This window comes from Notechis scutatus, chromosome 5 (genome assembly GCF_049901735.1).
Source record: "Notechis scutatus isolate UNSWTSFEM ecotype Mainland chromosome 5, rNotScu1.2, whole genome shotgun sequence".
NCBI lineage: Eukaryota > Metazoa > Chordata > Lepidosauria > Squamata > Elapidae > Notechis > Notechis scutatus.
Window position 1 is genome coordinate 81,813,095 of NC_142013.1, and position 19,799 is coordinate 81,832,893.

A 19,799-nucleotide genomic window follows, 5' to 3' on the forward strand; every position below is an offset into this window, starting at 1 on the left:
GCTCTCTTGCGTTCCCCAGTTTGCGTGAAGACGAAGGTGAAGAGAAGGACGTTGCTCTGCTCTCCCTATGCTAAATAGGTCATTGGCGAAACAAGGCCCCACCAGACGGCAATTAAAGGGTGGGGCTGGATGATCCTCACGGCTCCAGAGAAATGGCGTGTCAGGTAAGAACCAACGCCCATTCTCCTGAGCCGTTCGGATCATCCAGAGAGTGGGACATACCAAAGCTTGGCTGTCCTACGGGAGGGACCCCGTCTGGTCCTGCAATCTCCGAGGTTCCCTGAAGACTCGCTGGAGGACTCGCCTACCAAACGAAGCCTCCGCCGAGGCAAAGGTGTCAATCTTATAGTGTCTAATGAAAGGAGAGGGGGATGCCCAAGTGGCTGCCCGACAAATATCAGAAATTGGAGCCTGGGTGGCCCAAGCCGCCGAGGTGGCTGCACTTCTGGTGGAGTGTGCTGTGATCCCCCTGGGTACCGGCAGTGCCTGGGACAAATAAGCCTTGAAATGGTAGCCCTAATCCAGCGGCCGATGGTTGACGGGGACACTTTGTGGCCTAAGGATTTGGGCTGGAAGGAAAGGAAGAGAGATTCTGACCTCCGGAAGGGTTGGGTGCGCTTAATGTAAATGCGTAGGGGCCCGTCTTACGTCCAGTGAGTGCCAAAGCTTCTCCCTTTCCCGCGAGGGATTGGGACAGAAGTTCGGGAGTATGAGTTCTTGAGCCCTGTGAAAGGTCGAGTTAACCTTGGGCAGGAAGGTAGGTCCGGTCGGAGGATCACCCTATCGGCATGAAATATGCAAAGGTCCTTCCTTACCGACAAGGCTGCTAACTCCGATATGCGGCGGGCGAAGTAATAGCTACCAGGAATACCACTTTGAATGTGAGGAATTGGAGAGAGGCTTCCCTGAGGCTCAAGGGTTGCTTAGTCAGAGACACCAGGACCTTGTTAAGGTCCCAGGTAGGGTATCGGTGTATGGTTGGGGGACACAGGTTGGTGGCCCCCTGAGGAATGCCCGAATCACGGGGTGGTGGGAAGGGAACCCAGGTTATCACAGTCAATGACTGTGGATAGCGCTGCGACCTGACGCCTTAGGGTGTTGGGGAAAGCCCTTTCCTCAGGCCCTCTTGGAGGAACTCCAAGACCTGAGCTATGGAAGGTGACAGCGGGTTGATCTGGAGACCATGACACCACTCGCAGAATCCCTTCCAAGTGGCGTTGTATGCGGGTTGTTGAAGGCGCCTGGCGGCTAAAATGGTCTCAATAACTTGGTCGGAAAAACGTTCTTTCCTTAAGCGTTCCGCTCAACCTCCAAACAGCTAACTGGAGCCACTGAGGGTCTGGGTGTTGAAGGGCCCCTGGGAGAGGGATATCCTGGTCGGGGGATTCTCCAGGGAGGGGCCACCGATAAGTTGCGGAGGTCCGCAAACCAGGGGCGCCTGGGCCAGAAGGGTGCTACTAGAATCAGCTCTGCCCTCTCGGAGATGAGCTTCTGGAGAACTCTGGGAACCAGGGCTAGAGGCGGGAAGGCATAGAGGAGCCCTGTGGGCCAGGGGCAACGGAGGGCGTCGTGATTCTCGGCCCGTGGGAGGGTACCTGGAGAAAAACCTGGGGAGTTGCGTGTTGAGTGGGGAGGCGAAGAGGTCTACTAACGGGAGACCCGAACATTCTGGTCGCTTCCCTGAATAGTGACGGGTGGATGCGCCATTCGGACTGGTCCACCGTGGTCCTGCTTAGCCAATCCGCTTGGGTGTTTGAGTCCCTGAGATGTGTTCGGCTCTGAGGGAGAGGAGATTGCGCTCTGCCCAACGGCAGAGGCGTTCGGCCTCCTCATCAAGCGGATGGACTGTGTGCCCCCTGACGGTTGACGTGAGCCTTGGCGGTGACGTTGTCCGTGAGTATGAGGACATGCCGCCCGCGTACTTGGGGAGAAACTGCGCAGGGCCAGGAAGATGGCGTGGAGCTCCAGCCAGTTTATACTGCACCCCCGTTCTACCTGAGACCATGTGCCCTGAGTTGAGAGCGAGAGGATGTGGCGCCCCATCCGGACAGGCTGGCATCTGTGGTAAGGGGTGAGGCGGTGGGGCTCCTTGATGAAGTGACCCTTGTTGATGGTGGGGCTGGTCCACCAGAGGAGAGATGTAAGGACTTTTGGAGGTACCTTGACTGTGGCCTTTGAGTTGCTTCTGCCGGTCCGCTGAATGGGAGCAGGAACCATTGTAGGGAGTCTAGCGTGTAAACGGGCCCATGGAACAATGGAGATACAAGAAACCATTTTACCCAGTAATTTGGACAATTCTAAAATTGTAACCTTCCTGGAGCGTCTGATATGCCTGACGGCTTCCTGGATACTAAGGAATCTCTCGGGGAGAGGAACACCTTACCCTGCACTGAGTCAATGACAGCCCCCAAGTGGGAGATCCTTGTAGATGGGGATAGTTGGCTCTTTTGCCAATTAACTAGGAAACCATGGTCTTGGAGGGCCGAGATAGTAACCCTGATGTCCCTCTCTGCTTGGGGTCTGGAGGGAGAGGATGAGGATGTCATCCAGGTAGCAATGGAGGCGGACCGGAGATTCCTGAGATGAGCCGCCAGGGCGCGAGGACTTTAGTGAAGGTCCTCGGGGCAGAGGCTAGCCAAAGGGAAGGGCGACATATTGGAAGTGGCGGTGGTTGTAGCAGAACCTGAGGAATTTGAAATGGGAGGGTCGGATTGGAATGTGGAGGTAGGCCTCGGAGAGGTCTATGGAGGATAGCCAGTCCCTTGGCGGATGCTGAGGAGGATGGACTGCAGGGTGTGCATCTTGAACCTGCGATAGACCAGATAACGGTTAAGGCGTTTAAGGTCCAAGATGGCCCTCCATCCTCCGGAGGATTTGGGGACTACAAAAAGGTGGGAGTAGAACCCCTGCCCCGCTGGGAGGGTGGGGCGGGTTGAATGGCCTGTATTTGGAGAAGATGATGGATTGCTGAATCCATTAGGTTGCGTTGATGGGGTCCCTTGAGGGGGCGCCAGAAAGAAGTCGGGGGCGCTCTTGAATTCGAGCGTGAGGCCGAGTCTGATGGTATCACGGACCCAGGTATCAGAGGTGGAAGAGTCCCATCGGTCGGCAAAGTGCTTGAGGCGTCCGCCGATGGGAGGAGGGACGGGATCTATCTACGCCGGAAGGGCCTCCCTCCTGAGCCCCTGAAAGGGCGCCTGTAGCCGCTGCCCCTCCTGTTCCTATCGGCCGGATCGGTTCGATCCTGGGGCTGGAGCGGTCGGGAGGAGGGGGTCTCGAGTACCTTGGCGGGAAGGGAGACTGGTAGAAAGGGTGGGAGGAGCCTCTCCGAAATGGCTGGGGGCCTCTAGACTCTGACCTCCGAAACAGAGGAGGGAGAAATTTTCTCTTGCTCCGGTTTTCAGATAGCAAGGGGTCCAGAGCCGTGCCAAATAGTTTGTCCCCTTTTATGGGGGCAGTAGCCAGCAACTTTGTTTTTAACGTCCGCCTGCCAGTGTTTAAGCCAGAGCAGGCGGCGAGCAGTGACATGGGACGTTATTGCCGGGCGGAGAATTTGACCGCATGGAAGGTGGCGTCAGCGGAAAATTCCGCCGCGGCCGTCAGTTTTGCTATGTCCTGGTGAGCCCTTGTGTTGGAGGGGGAACATGTTGCTTCAGTTGCCGAAGCCACCGGATCGAGGATCTGGTGAAGAAAGAAGCCGCAGTGGCTGATCTAATGGCCCAGGAGTCCGCTTGGTGAGCTCTACGTGGGCGAGCTCGGACCTCTTGTCCTCGGGTTTCAGAGCCTCTAGGGGGTCACTGGGGAGGACAGAGGAGGCCAACCCAACAATGGGCTCATCCACCTCGGGGTGTTGAGTAAGTCACAGAAACTCGACTCGAGGTTAAAGAACCTCCTGTCCAGGCTGGATGGGGCGGGAGGGGCCCTAGTAGAATTCAGTTGATTTGAGACCAGGTCATGAAATAGGGGTGGAGCCGGGATTACCTCCGCCTCCACCACGGGTTGACTAAAGATGGCGTCCTCCTGACCTTCTGCCGGGAGGGGAGAGCTGAGGAGGTTTGCACCGACAGGCCAGAGATGTTCCTGGCTTTGAATAAAAGGGATTTAAACATGTGGGGCTTGAACAGGCCCGCAACAGTGGGTTGGTCCGGGGTGAGACCCTCATCCTCGGACATGTCCCCTCCATCGGATCTACCTCCGATAGGGGCTCCTCTTGTTGCATAGACCCCATTCCATTTCCTCTTCCCCCAAATTGGTCTAGATACTCTATATCCTCCTCCGGGTCCCTTTCTGGGAGAGGACTGCCTCCTTGAGAAGGTACCTGACCACGAGTAGGGTCTGATCTAGGCGAGACCTCATTGATGGTGGGTCGGTGTTCGGGCGCCAGTGAGGGGGTAGACCTGGACATCTGTTGAAGGCCCTCTGCTATCCCCTGGCGAATGGCCCGTTCCATCAATGCCTGTATGTGCGCAGGGATCTCGGATGAGGGGGCCTCCTCCTGGCGAAGACAAGCGGCCGTGGGCGTGAAAGTAGCTTCAGGAGGCTGTCTGGTTGATGGGCTGGGAGCCTGGTGTCCCTGGGATGGGCTGCGCCTGGAGACGGAAAAACAATCTGGAGGAGGGGGGGTCTGGAGGTAGAAGGAGCGGAGTGTGCTGGAAGTACCGGTTGTGTCTCTCTGGACCGCCTGTCAAATTCCCTCTCGAGAGCCCTGTGACGTCGTAGGGCATCTCTCTGAGAAGCCTTAGAGGTCTCCTTAGGTGTTTCCTTAGGAGTTTCCTTAGGAGTTTCCTTAGCCTGTTTGCGCAGGTGGTAGGATTTGGATTTGGCCTTCAAAGAAGGGCCTTTGGTGGGAATGTCATCTGCCATTGTACAAGAAAGGACAGTAATACAGTTAAAGGCGGTTGGCTCGCCAAGGGTTCGACCTACAACAAAGGTCGGGTGTCCTTTCAGCTGGCCCACACCCCTTTTGGAATTTAGATGTATAAATTCTGTAATATAGATGTTGAAATAATTCTTAATACTTATCTGCACAAGCAGGATAACAATCCAATGAGACTTGGAATGCTAAGGTACAATATCAATAAGAAAAAAATTACAGGAATAAACTCACTCAGGTCTATCTATATGTGAGTATAAATATAAACCTATATATGAGGAAATATCTAGACCTGCATACAGGCAGATATTCCAATGTCTATTAGAATTAGAACTATTGTTGATATTCTTGTTCTAATATTATTATTAGTAATATATGATTATTATTAATATTATTATTATTATAATTATTATAATTGTAATTATTAATATTATTATTATTACTCTATTAATGAAAGATTGCCAATTATCCGAATTAAACGCCTGAGGCTGGAAGAGAGGCCTCTGGCAGCTGGAGCTCCCAGGCAACAACCGGGAGGGATAGGCTGCAATCACTTGCCCTGAGCCTGCTGCGGGAAGCCAACAATTACTAAATTGTACCAATTAGCAAAGGCCCTACAGGCTGAGAGGCCTGTGCTAGGGCCGGTTACTTCAGCGCTATGAGGCCTCAATCTTTTTATTTTATTTTTTTAAAAATGGCGCCCGCCACGTGGTGGCGCCCTAGAGCGATCGCCCCACGTTGCTGAAGTCCCGGGCTGCTCAGGGCAATGAAGTTTTTACTTCTCCGGCCTTAAAAGAGGCCGAGGAAGCCAAGCAGTAAGTTTCGCCCCTTCTTAGGGCGAGCGGCGTTGCGGTGGGGAATACCAGCAGCACTTATCAGTGCGATCAGTAAAGCTGCTGCAAGCGCAGCGAGGAAACGGCAGGCAAGAGATCAAATTGGGGGAATTAGCGCCGAGCGCGAAAGTCGCCCGTTCTACAACCCTGGGGCGAAAAGAAACGCGCTCCCCTTAAATCCCAGTCCTGCGCCAGAAGGCTAAGGAAAATAACTTGTTTTTCTCTATAAATATTTCCAAACCTGAGAGCAAGTCTTGGATCGGCCAAGGAGTGAGAAATGCACAGCCTAACTTGAGACGGCTGAGCGCAAACTGGGGAACGCAAGAGAGCCACGTGATGGAGGCGGAGCGTTCTCAGTGATTGAGCTCAGCCATCAATGACATAGACTGAAGCACCTCCCACTCTCTGGATGATCCGAACGGCTCTCAGGAGAATGCGTTCTTTTCGCTGATGATGTAAAGCTGTTCAATACCACAGACAATACTGCTACCCTACAAAAAGATCTTGACTATGTATCAGAATGGTCAAACAAATGGCAACTTCAAATCTCAACAAATAAATGCTCTGTCTTACATATTGGCAAAAAAAATCAGAAAATAAAATACAAGCTGAATAGTCAAGATCTTGTTGATGACCCAAGCTCTGTAAAGGACCTTGGAATACTCACCTCTAATGATCTAAGTGCTAGAGCCCACTGCAACTACATAGCCAAAAAGGCATTAAGAGTTGTTAACCTAATCCTACGTAGCTTTTCTCTGGTAATATCACACTACTAACCAGAGCATACAAAACATTTGCTAGACCAATACTCGAATACAGCTCATCAGTCTGGAACCCACATTACATATCTGATATTAGCACAATTGAGAAAGTCCAGAAATATTTCACAAGAAGAGTTCTCCACTCCTCTACTCGTTGTAGAATACCTTATGCCACCAGACTTGAAATTCTAGAACTAGAAAACCTTGAATTACGCTGTCTTCGGTCTGATTTAAGCATGGTATATAAAATCATACATTGCAATGTCCTACCTGTCAGTGAATACTTCAGCTTCAACCATAACAACACAAGAGCACACAATAGATACAAACTCAAAGTTAACCGCACCAAACTTGATTGCAGGAAATACGACTTCAGCAATAGAGTGGTCAATGTCTGGAATACTCTACCCGACTCTGTAGTTTCTTCCCCAAACCCCAAAAACTTTAACCTTAGACTGTCTACTATTGACCTCACCCCTTTCCTAAGAGGTCTGTAGGGGGCGTGCATAAGCGCACCAACGTGCCTACCGTCCCTTGTCCTATTGTTTCTCTTATTCTTCTTTTATTTTTCTTATATGTACCCATTTCATGTATTCACAACTATGTATACACTTATACTTATTATCTTGTAAACAATTGGCAAATCAAATAAATAAATAAATAAAAATAAAATAAATAAATAAATAAATAAAATCCACCATTCTTGTTTGAGAAGACAAGATAGTTCCCACAACATGCCGAACACTGGAATAACTCTCAGCTGAATTCATGAAACATGGTAAAACAAAACAAATCACATAACGTCTTAGTACAATGTCTGAATTTAATCATTAAATCATCCCAAACCAAAATGATGGTTTTTCTATTTGTTTAGCTTGGCCTTCCTCATTGTATCCATATGCACCTGAAGACTAATTAAGAGGTTCATCTAGAAAATATATAAACCTGAAACAAGTTCTACCAAGGATCATTTCTTAACATGCAATTTGTTCATTGAATTAAATGAAGCCTATCAGAGTGATATATTGAACCATATTTTATTCCATCCCATCTCTTCTTTGCCATCTGGTTAGTTTGAATTATAATGTGCAGCATTTAATATCCATGGTCACATAATAAACTTAGTAAGCTCTTTCTTGTTGCTTTAGTTATATTTTCATCGCTTTTGGATCTTTGTTTTCAATTTCCCATTAAGAGCTCTTAGAAAAAGAAAGCACTTCAGCAATATTTATTTTCAAATGCAAATACTAATCCAAAGAATTTAGCAGAGCTATGGATGTGTTGAGAGAAGGAACACAAGGGATTCCAATATTCTATTGCTCTCAGATATGATTCTCTTTGTACTGCTACACAGAAAGCATTCTTATATTACCAAATCTTTTAACGATCGTGGCATACTACTTGAAAAAGTAAATGTTCATTACATGTATAGCATACCATAAACAAATAAAAGAAAGCATGGCTCATTTAATGTTTATCAAAGAATATCTTGAATCATAAATAAAGCCACTAAAATTATATTATTGTAAGTTGTCAGGAGCTGAACAAATGTTAATTATACAGCATTTAAACATTAGACTTGTTCATGTCATATTTAATTTAAATGTTACTCTGTAAAATTTCCCCACCACATTAATTTACTTCTATAATTGCAATTTCCATTATTAGGTTAATAATGGCAAGAATACTGCCACTGAAAATTTGTTTAACAGAAAAACAATGATTAATTCAAAGGCATATTTAATTATACAGCATTTTATGCACTTGTATTATAATCTGAAATTGTACAAAAGCATGTTGTTTGATTCAGTTAGCAAGAAACATTTATCGCATGTAATACCAAGTGTGAATTGCTTTCAAAAAGACACTGGATTGCTTTTGTACGCTTCTAGTGGTATGCAAAGTGTTTAAAACTTCAACCTTGAAACAGAATATGGTTGAAGACAGAATATGTCTGAGTTTGGTGCACTTCCAGAATAGCTGGGACAATATCAGAACACTTCACATAAGGCCCACAAAAACATGCTTTGTCTGTATTTTATCCAAAAAATTGAGTTTTATTTTTACTTTCAGTATTAATTTTGGGCAAATATTACAAGAAATAAAAAGATTGCTACTAGCATTTTCAAAATCTGTAGAAGCTAAACACTTATAAATAGCATAATGATGACTTACATTTAAAATATACCCTATTCTGTAAAATATACCCTATTCTGAGATATATTTTGAACATCTTACAACAAATGTTTATTTCGTTTATCTATCTATGTATTTAAATTTAGTGGCTTGAGAAAGCATAGTTAACTGAATTAAATAGATTTCAAAATGATGGATGGATGGATGGATGGATGGATGAATGGATGGGTGGATGGATACATAGATAGATAGATAGATAGATAGATAGATAGATAGATAGATAGATAGATAGATAGATAGATAGATAGATAGATAGATAGATAGATAAACTAGATGAACAGACATATTACATTCCCAACATTCTATTCTTTAGGTACCTTAGAGGATTGAATATAGAAAGCAGGAAAAGTGGATATTCTATCACTACTAATTATAGTTCAGGAAATAATGTTACAAGCATTATAATTACTTGGCTTTTTCATTCAGAATTAACTATAATATTGAAAATGAGATGAATGCAAAGCATACATCAAGGTATTTGTATATAACACTTTACTATTATAGGTAATAGCAGAATCTTATAAGTGAGTGACTGGTCAGAATTTCTCCCCTCTCTTTATAAAAAGAGAATTAAGACAAAAAATCTTCAATTTATTTTTACTCCCTCCTCTCTTTCAGGCCTAAAATTATAACACAAAATCACAATATCATTAAAATATTAAAATTATGGGAACCACAGGGAAATATAAAATTGGGTGATATAAATGTTAATAAATAAAGAACAAAAGCTCAATTATTAATACAAAGGTATAAAACCACTATATCACTAAAATCTAGATGTAAAATTACAATTAACTTTAAAATTATATTAATTATAACACTTTGCAGTATCAAATAGCACAGTATGGTGTGGCTTTTTGATTACTGTATAAATAACAATAATTAAAATGATACAGCTACATTGCTAGAAATAGATCAACAAATCTGTAGGCATTTTCATCTTATTTAATAGCCTTAGCAGTTATCAGTGAATGAATTATTTTATTTGCAGTCTTAAATATAACATAACAAAATTATATCTAATATGGCTATTGGTAGTTCTCAACTTACAACCATAATGGAGCCTGCCCATCATGTTCATAAGTTATGACGGTCATAAATAGGGTCATCTACATGACTGAGCCAATTTTACAATGTTTTGTAAATAGAAAACAATGTTTACAATGTTTTCTATTCTATTCGATTCGATTTTTTGCAGTGGAATTTAAGCAAATACCATGGTTGTAAAGCAACCAACATGGCTGTTAAGCAAATGCTATGTTCATTAAGTAAACCAATGGTCCATTAGGGGCCAGTTTTGCCAAAAACCCAGAAATATATACTGGTGTTTGGCAAAACCACATAAAATGTGGTAATGTGACTGCAGGACATTGCAAACAGATCTAAATGTGGATTAGCTACCAAACACCCAACTTATAGTGACATGACAAGGGGTGGGTGGGTCCAGCCATCAAATCTTCACAACCAGGTCATATGTACCTTCAGGGCCATCCATCATAACTTCAAATGATTGCTAAGCAATTGGTTATATAACAAGGATTATCTGTTCTGACAATTACTGACCATCAAGAAGAATTCTTATTTGATGTTCCTTAAAACATGAAAAAACTATTTCTCCAATATATTACCTACATGGAGAAAAAGAGGAGGGAAGGCAGTGCAGAAATTATCAGAAATTAGTTGACACCCAGCATAAAGTAATTTATCACCCTTTCTTAATTTTTAATTGTTAATTTGCTTGATTAAGAAGGCTAGGTTTTTTAAAAACTGATTGTTATTTTTTTAAACTGTAAAAAATATCCTGATCTCGCAAACAAATAAATAAAAAAATGTTCTGCTTTTGTCAAAATGATGTAACTAGTAGTATTGCACCATTAGCTTAACTCCTTTGGGATATGCCCAATGTAACAATGCACATTCAAAAATGGAGGGATTTGTGCATCAGATCAGCTCTTTTTCCTAGTTTGTGGATGTTGTGACAGTATTTGTCTTTCACAGAGACCATCTGTTATTTTTAATATGTCTCTTCAAAGCTTTAGACCAGTGTCAGTGTTTCTTTGGGGTGAGATGTTTAGTTTCTGAGCCATTGAAATATACTCAGTTTTTCCTTTATATTTTTTATTTTTAATATTTTAACACTTTTTCCTTCCTGAGTCATTCTATCAAGAGCTGCCTGGATATTCGATCAATCAATCAAATGTATTATATTGTGCAAGACCTACCAATTGAGATTGTTCAATTGATACTTTCAAATTTACACAAGAGCCTAGGCTTTCCTTCTTTTAGTTATCTTTAACTTAAAAATTATATATTGTAGCAGGGTGAAACTAGATTTGTTAAATATATTTTTTACATCTTACAAATTCTGTGTGATAAATTAAAATCAGTGGATCACTTTGTCATCTTTGCCTATTAAACAGCTAAGTTTGTTTTTGCATTCAACATTATTTGGCATTTCTGCTCTCTGAAATTCATTTATTTGTGAGCGCTTATTTTCCTATTTATAGTCATTTGGATTCTTCTTACTGCATTCATTATCTATCTTAAGGCTTACATTTGAGCATAATGTTGTGGCCTTTTTAAGACAGTCAATTAAAAGTATATCAGAACACTCAATTTTTATTACTTGCTTGGTTTTGTTAAACATTGACAACCAATGGATTCAGTCTGGAATGCAACCAAAAACCCCATCCTTTTTTTCCTTATACAAATAGGATTCATGTCCAGTTCCAGTTCAGAAGTTTCAGGAGGTAAACAAAATTAAAAAATGAAATATAAAACAGGAAGGACTGCCTGGCAGTGAATAAACTGCCACTGTTGAAGAAAAAGTCTAAAATCACACATTATCCTTACCATTTCCAATAATCTAACGTAGTTAGTTCAAACATAGTTTTTTAAATGCCTTATAATCCGTAACATTTTTTTTCTGGAATTTGTACCACAGTACAATAGGAGTCTAAGAAACAACACTGCTGATTTTATCAAGTTAGTGAGTACAAACTGTAATCATTATTAGGAAAAAGTAGGGTATCCTTTATGGCCCTGAAACAATTTTGAAATGAAGGTGAAGGAGTCAGTTGTAGTTCAGCGGTAATGAAAACAACAAAATTTACCCCCTTTTAACTGGACTTAAGTCATTCAGACAGCTTGATTGTGACTATTTAATCAGTTCTATCTATTTATTTTATGTGTACAATATGGAATATCAACAAATGATTACAAATCTGAAAGTAGCAGTAAAATAGATGCAAATGCACTAGAATAATATTTGCAGAACCATTAAAAGCCTATATTTTATCTTGAAGCTTCAACTATCATGGCACATTATAACAGTCTACTGCATTCTGAAATGATTAATAAGGCAATAACTCTCAAAATAAAGGACATGCCAAAGGAAGTTCAAAGGAAGAAGGAGAAACACATGGGAGAATAATGAAGTGATAAAGAAGAATTTTAACTGAAAAGTCAATTTTGGAGCTAGAACCATGAAGAGCCAACAAGGGTGGGAGAGAGCTGGACATAACTAGAAGGATAAAAATTGACCACCCATGTATTTTTTGTCTTTGAAAGGGAACATGAATTCTAATGTAGAAAAACTGTTGCCTAATTCTTTATCTAATATTCAATGGTTTATAATATAAAACCACAACAAAAGGATTTACTGGAATAGGCTTTTCTGCCTCGTTGTTCTAGGTAGGAGATTCAAGTGACAACCAACCTAGGTTTTTGAGACATAGAGGCGATCACTTTAAAGACTGCATTAATAAGCTGCTTAACAATTGGCATCTTAAGTCAAACCCAGGTTTGTTTTACAAACAATAGTTCAACAACAATGAATAAACTTGGTATTTAAAGTAATCAAAATTCAGGAGCTTTTAGATAGCAACCAGGTTTTCTTTATCCAACCTGTCTTATTCCATTGTTCATGTTGAAATGGTGGTGCTGATGCTGTCTTGGATACACATCAAATCACTTGTTTTTAACAGTGCAGATCTATATAATTTTGTGTACTTGTCCTGGGATGTCCTAACTATACAAAAGCCAATATCTTGCATTTGGGATGATCATGCTTGTTTCCAAACAAATATCCCTGTTTACTTGTCTTTTTTTTTTTTAAAAAAAAAATAAAGTTCAAATTATTGGACAAATTCAGTGCAAAGCAGCATGCAACATTTTTCCTCTGAAAAAGACAGTATTCTCTTACAGTCAGGTATTGAATATTTTTTACCATGTTGTGCTTATTATATTGTTTCTTTCTCTTGAGAATATTTAATAATAATTCAGTCCAATGAGAATAGCCACCAGCCCCCCTCCCAAAAAACCCATACTCTCTCCAATTGCCACGTTTCATAGTATACTAACTACTCAAGAATGCTCATTCTGGTCTAATTGGATGAAAAAAATAATTGGCTGAATCTAAATATACTGTATGTGTGTTTAAAAATATTTTAAACTCTTGACCAGAAAAATATACAATGTTTTGTTTATTACAAAGTTAAAGAAATATTTCCATAATACCTGGAGAACATTTTGAAAACTTCATGCATTGTTTTGAAATTTTCGATACAATTTCTCCAAAACATGAAAGTGTTGGTTACACATTGGGGGCTCAAGTTTCCCAAATTGCACATGGATGTTATTTAGATTAGTTCAAAGTTTAGTCAACTTCACTTACTACAAATTCTCTTTCTGACCTCTTGGAATATTCATGTACTTTACTTTTAGACTGGGGTTCAAAATAGAGTAAATCAGATATATTTCCTACCGCCATAAATATCAGTTTGAAAATTATGGTGTGCTATTTCTAGAAAATAGCATTTTGATCCTTTTTCTTATGTCCAATTGATGCTGTGGCGTAATCTAGAGCCTAAAGTTGCCAAATGAAAGATTTGTATGGATGCTGGTATTTTTTATTTAGATGAGCTATTGGATGACTGATAAATTTTTAGCATTTTCTGTATAGAAAGATAAATATCACTTGTCTACTGCTATCCCCTTACAGTTTATGAGAATTAAATTTTTTATTGACATTTTGATTTGAACCCATGGCATTTCAGATTCAGAAATACCTAATTTATTAGAAATGATACTAAATTCTATGAGACAAAGCTCATAATTATAATACAATAACTGTTGAGAAATCAATTCACATGGAAGTTCTGAAAGTCTTTTTGTAATTAATAATTTTGGAAAATTTGTCTAAACAAACTATCTTAACATCTGTGTCAAACTTTTCAAAATATCGTTAAATGTATTGACCTAATTACTCAATAGATTAGATCTAATTTACCCAGGAAAGCTGACAATTCCTGTAACAATGAAAGGAATGAAGTTTTATACATTGAAACAAATATTAAAAATTGTTGCTTTCTTTGTTCTTTTCTATTAAATAAATACTCACTTTTTCCACCATCACCTCCATATTGTTTCTCAAGTTAATTTTCTGAAATTGGATTGTTTTTATTGGTGTTTTTTGTTTCATTTCCTTTCTACTTATTTAGGCAACTGCAAAATATATAGAGATTGTGACCAACTAGGTTAATATTTTTTTATAAGCAGCTAGATTTTATTTTGCCTTTTCTGGTCAGTGTGTTGATTACATCAAATTTAATCTTGTTGATTACATCAAATTTACAAAGAATGAAAGTTTATTTTTCAGATACCAGCATACATGTAAAGAAAATCAGATCTAATCCTTGAAGTCAATGGATTCTACACCCAAAACACATATATTTGTGTGTGTGTGTGTGTGTGTGTGTGTGCTCATGTGTATGTGAGAAAAAGGTGTGTATATGAGTGTGTATCCCCGTCAGCGTATGTTTCTACATACTGTGACTCTAGATAAGTCAGAGATTTATTCTGTTAGTGTACAACATTATTAATTACCATCTGTTCTCTTCAATCCCTAAATTTCTATACCAAGATTTTCATTAGAGTCTCTTTTCCTGCTTGAACCAGGCAGTGAAAAAAAACAAGATATTTAATAAGGAAGGAATTAGGAAGTATCTTCTTTCAGTATTATTTATAATAGACATGGACCATTTTGCATTTACCACAAAGCAGCCAATTAGGTCATAGACGAGTTAATCTTCTATCTCCCATTAAACATTATTCATGCTCATTTTATACCACACAGCACTTTGATGCCCATTATCCATCATTTACAAGTGTTATTTGTCTATAAAAGTGACACCAAAAAGTTGAAAAATTATTCTATTCAGACTGAATGTGCTTTAATGAATTGTGTGAATGTGATAGGCTTTACATCCTAAGAAGTAATTAGTTGAAGCTGTAAATAAATTTTTAAAGGATGCAAATGATTGCCTGTCCAGATAGCAAAAGCTATGAAAAGCTGCAACATATCACAGCTACTACCTGCTACTAACATTTAAAACACTATACTCATAGAAATTTGCATTAGCATAAGTAGAATTAATCACAAATCACACAGATAAGAGTTTGCCATATTTTTCTCTTAGAAGGGGTTTAACATAAAATAATACACTTGATAATTTATGGCTAATAAAGTTAATCAAATTCAGTGCTTCTTATTCATGCATGCATTTAAATGGGATCTTGAACACGATATGCATATTTATGAAACAAGAACTGAAAGATCATCGTCGGCAGACGGGAAAACCTAGCAAGGATAACTGAATAATAAAATAAGTATCTCGTTCTTTTTACAACATAAATTTGCTTCACCTAAAATACAAATATTTATTTTAATTCATTTTAATATAATATTTATGTAACTACATTTGAGCAGAGCTAAACAGAGTACTTTACACTATGGATTTTTCTAGACAAAATAAATATATTAAGGAATTAATGAAAGGAAAAATGTAGACATTTTTATATTCTTTATGGTAAAAAAGTAAACATTTCATGAGAGATGTACAGTACATAACTGATTTCATCAGTTATTAGCTATGTTTGCAACCCACAGACTTTAGAGATTTCAATGATGGATAAATAAAATAATCCAAATAGGATAAGATACATTCACAATACATTATATGTGTCACCCTGAATATAGGGGGGGATTTTGTATGTCTGACTATAAATCAATAAAGTTAAAACTAAACCTACTTATTTTGGTGGGACATGCTTAATAGAATTATGTTTTTTGAAGCTGCTATGAAGAGCCAGAGAAAAGTGACAAAGGGTTTTATGAATCTCACCCTCAAACTTTTAGCAGAACTTAGATGTTAAGTTCCTAAGTTCCACCTCCAAACAATTTTCATATTAAAAAAAACCAAAGGAGGAAGGATTAATAATCCTGGCAGGTTTTGCTAAATTACAGGTGTTGTAAACAGCAACCTAGTGTGGTAGATATGTGAACTTTGGAATCATTAACTTTAAAACATGTTTCTAAATTGATAATGTCATTCCATTAGAAATGGGGTCTGCGTTCAATGGGATAAATTTAAATGAATAAAAACTCTCGTCAGTGATTTTGCCTTTTACTCCATTTACTTGTTCCTGTAATGGATATCTTCTTTAGGTAAGAAAGAATTTGGCAATTTTATAATGCATGATTCCAAGGCAACTTATTCTACCAGATGCCTTCCAAATGTTCTGGACTTCAACTCCTCTCACTTTTCTGCTAGCATGGCCAGTCACATGGCATGTTTGGAGTGCAAAGAGACAACAATTCTTGTAGCACAATCATCTTCAGGACCACAATTGCCCTAAGCCCAAACTAGTATTGGTTGTATGGTATTTTGCTTGCAAATGACCTGGGTCCAATTGTGATCCAATCTATGGATTAAAGCTTCATCTGTAAGAAACTTTTGCTTTTGTTTTTTTAATATAAAATCAAGTAAGAACTTAGTTTAGTGAGTTTCAGGACTTTCTCCTGAAAAGAAAAGAGCAGATTCGGTTTAAAATTATGCTTGGTTTTTAAAATACAATGTAAATTCAAGTCAAAAATACAAGTTAAATTCAAGCAAATATAATTTTTAAGCCAGCTGGGAGTTCTGGTTTTTCTTTAATGCAATGCATATTGAATTGAACAAAAGATTATGAAACATTGCTAAAGGTTAAGCCTTACTTATGTCATTTGTACAGCAAGGAGTACTATTCAGATCTTAAATGTAAAGAAAGCCATGTGCATAAAATGTATGAATTTGTTATTGTTTCAATTTGTTGGAAATTGTTAGGAATATTTTGTGGCAATATATGGTTTTGCTGCATAAGTACGTTACATCTTAGATTACTTATTTGTTCATAGCTATGATAAAAAACACTTTCTTTGTTGAAGAATTATATTTCAAGATATCAAAACTGCTGAACTTATGTTAGGCCAAAATTTAAATTGTAATATAAAGTTTTATGTAATTATTAAAACAAGTTCATTATACCATAAATGGGTAAAACGTGTATATATGTGTTACTTGCCTTATAACATAGACTACCATTTAATTTGTGTAGAAGTAACAGGCTGGCAGTTAAACCTAAGTTTTATATAAATTCAATGAGTGCATTATTTCTGTTGCCATTGAATCTGATTAGAGCATGCCAGCTGTGCCATACAGTAAAGTGGATGTAAATCACTCTAGAGATGAAGCAAATCTGAATTCTTTGAAAGACGGCTTTTAACACATTTAAATAAACAGAAAATGTGTGGGAAAATGCAAATTCCAAAGGATGCTGAGACATGTAATATAAGCATATGAGTTTATTTTTAATGGAAAGTAGGCCAATTTTTAAATTAACAAATATAATATTGAAAAATCACCTACTATCAGGTATTGAATTAATTCAACATTACTTTTTTCCTGAAACCATTCAGCAAACATGAAATAAAATCTAATTAAAACAAAAACAAAAACAAAAACCACCATTTCTAAAGATAAATAGATTGTAAGACATATGGGAGGCACATCATGTATAATAACAATGACCTGAAAAAGAGTAATTAAAAAAAAAGATGCTTAGCAGACATTCTACAATGGAACCCAGACTGAAGTCCATTTCGCAGAGTAACAGAGCAGAATACAGTGGGGCCAAATGGTGGATTCACAGATATATAGTATTAATTATAGAAAGAATTCTATAAAAATTAAACATTAATATTAATTTCTAGTTACTACAAGTTCCTGTTGCAGTAAAGGTTAACTTCTTCAAATTAAGAAGGATTTAGCATAACAATCTCAAAAATAAATGAAGTGTTATGATACATTAATTAATAGTGCGTGATAACCAAAAATCCAGTATTATTAACCACTGAGTGAATGGCACCACCTAATAAATTCAACGGATGAAAAAAAATATAGTAAATTTAATTACTGAATTATATTTTAAATTTAACTACTAAAATTTACTAATTTCCAGGATCACTATAATAAAACCAAAGTTGAACAATAAAACCTGATTTAAATATATCTTTATTAAGCTATATAGCTTTAATTCTTCTGACAAACCAGGAATTTCTTAAAATGATAACTCAGCTCTTTGATACATTACAAATATAGCTAATCTGTAAGACTATGCACCATAATTTAGATCTGATCAATAGCACTCTAGACCAATGTATAATGAAGTATCTCAAATGTTAAACACTGCAACTTTATATCATAATACTAATAATTCTTATTGAACAATTTCTCTGAATTCTTACAATACAATCCATAATTTTACATACTTCATTTGTATTCCTTCCACTTATTTAAAGTTAAAAAATTAAACATCCAACAATCTTAAATTGGATCAATTTTTACAACGTAGTATTCCAAAATAGGTGCACTGTAGAAAGTATAAAGGCTTTATTATAACAATGTTATTTTGTGAACTTTGATTTATTAAGACAGGAAGAATTTCAAGATATCAGTTTAGACATCAGTTAATTAAATTACAAAAGCAATTTTTCAGTTTATTGAGCTTCTCCTCCTGCTTGAACAATGATAACAATCTCCTTAATCACTAAGACAAACTTCTGAAGAACTATTATCTCGATGTGATGTGTGAATACTATAAGTTTCTTAGTTACTATATATAGAGATTTTGTAGAATAAGTATCCAGTAGACCTTTACAAGTCATTCAACAGCTATTCCAACAGAAGTGTTTTCCTGATGTGAACACACATTCCCAGAAGATACTAGGAGGGTGCAGAAGTGGCTATGTCAAAATGTCAAATGGTGACTTTTTTGGGCAATGCATCAAGAGAAACATAAATTATTAACACTGGGCTGCTAGCTATAAATATAAAAGAGAATCAATTGATGCTTTACATCATATAAATGATATAATGATAATATCATATCATTTTTGGTCCTGTAAAAGCACACATATACACTATTTCTTTTGTCACAGTATATTCATTAAAAGAAGTTGGATGAACAATCATATGGCATACCTGAGAGGTTTATTTGAGAAAACCTCACTATTGTGATTGAATTCACCAACTTGCCTCACTTGTTATGTTTTTAAATAAGTTGTTGTAAAAAGGGACTTCTGTGAAAAGCATGGAAGAGAATACAGGAATAAAGAAGTATTTTCTTTTCTCATGTTGCCCTGAGGTGACAATTTGCCATTGAACAAATTCGCTGGGAGTCCCTACACACCAGAACAAGCTAACGAATCAACAGACTTATCATTCTAAGAGAAACGCAATTCATCCAAAACATTTGCATTTTCTGGTATTTTGGGTCTATTTGTTCTGTCTACGAGACAGCTACAGGAACATTATTTTCATGTTGGATTTATGCATTTTATATATAAGACAAAGAAGAACATGTTGATTATACATATTGATTGTGGATATATAAGACCATTATTCCCAAATGGCTGGAAGACAATCTGCAATAAAGCAAATAAATTATAGCAGGCATCAGATAAGAAAAGAGTTGATTTATTTCATTTTGATTTTGAATTGCTATTTAAATAAGGTTTACTGAACTTTGGAGGTTAAGGTTGAAGTTAATAGAATTACTACTAGAATTTTGAAGTCTTTATCCATACATAGAGAATTCATACATGTACTCCATAAGATCATATGTTCTTTAGGGTGGGAAGATTAAAATTATGGGACGATTGGTTTTACAAGCTATGATTTCACTTCGCATGCTTCCTGGTTGAAAAATAGGAGGAAAAAAGTAAGCAGAATACAAAGATTTCATACATAAAATAAA

The 19,799-nt window shown here is 38.3% G+C and overlaps 1 protein-coding gene across 7 annotated transcripts in view; it reads right to left on the bottom strand.

Moving 5' to 3' along the window:
* AFF3 (ALF transcription elongation factor 3) overlaps positions 1 to 19,799 on the bottom strand; it is a 237,642-nt gene that overhangs the window by 207,209 nt on the left and 10,634 nt on the right. The window lies entirely within an intron of this gene.